Raw genomic sequence first — 1227 nt, 5'->3', positions numbered from 1 at the left:
ATCTATTTTTAAATACTAGGAGTACGGCGGTGCTAACGCTATAGTAAAATAGAAACTATCATATAATTTGTAAAAAATAAAACGAACAAGATATGACCCATCTCATTTTATTCCAACCTCAAATCAAATGAATTTATTTTCCTAGCCCATTAGTTAACCTATATCTCTCATGCTAACCAACCCCTCACTGTCCCCACACATCAATCGCATGTTGGCTTCCTTCTTTTTCATAGTGACGTGCTGATTAAAGAATTGTTCAACAACAAAATTACAGGGATTGAAGCACATGGTTCAGCAATAAAATTACAGGGATCAAAGTACATGATCCAGCAAGAAAATTACAAGGATCAAAGCATATGATTTGTTAATGTACATGTAACCATGCCATACGCTTTAACCCAGATTGCAAACTGGAGCCAATGTTTTTTCTGATGCACACAAAGAAGGGCGATTACACATCATCAACAAAGCCGCATCTGCATTTAATGGATCAGAAGAATTAGGATATAACAGAAGTTTTGGAAAGAAGACCTCAAACACATTGACAAGATCTGCAAAGTATCATGTTCAAACCTAAGTCTGCTTTAACATGGTACAAAACAGGAATATCTAATTGTACATATAAGATGGTCTCCAACAAGCAACCCATATGGTCACCCAAATCCAAAATGGGTAGCAAGAGGCTCAAAAATCAGCCTTCAATAGAGTACCTATACGGGAGACCTATTTTGGGTTGCCTGAGAGACACAACCTAAATATGGGCATCCTCTCTCCTGAATACCCATTTGCAGAAAGGATTCTCTTTTGGGTCTAGTTGTTGGAGAAGATGCCGAATAGGTATTGAACCTTTTGCCTATAGCGCTACCCAAAGGACGAATGAGTCTTGTATTTTTGGGTGTTGTTGTTGGAGATAGCCTAAGGCATGGAGAGAATCCATTGCCTGTGCATACAAATAATGAAATGCAAAGATCAATCTTACCAAGCATTTGTCTCCATGTCTGGTTGATGACATCCGAACAGACTAAACCAGACCATGCATTCATCCACAAGTGGTTAGAAGGTGGATCATTTTTTCTTGAGCTAAAGTAGTGGAAGCTAAAGAACACGATGATCAAGAAAAAAAATCTGAACTTTCTTGAAACTCTCACAACAGCCAATTATAATTATTCTTCTACTGGCAAGAGTCATGGCATCAGATCTGAACTCTAATAAATCAATATAGATAGT

Source organism: Miscanthus floridulus, chromosome 3 (assembly GCF_019320115.1).
Source record: "Miscanthus floridulus cultivar M001 chromosome 3, ASM1932011v1, whole genome shotgun sequence".
NCBI classification, from domain to species: Eukaryota; Viridiplantae; Streptophyta; class Magnoliopsida; order Poales; family Poaceae; genus Miscanthus; species Miscanthus floridulus.
Note: the sequence above shows the minus strand (reverse complement) of the source record.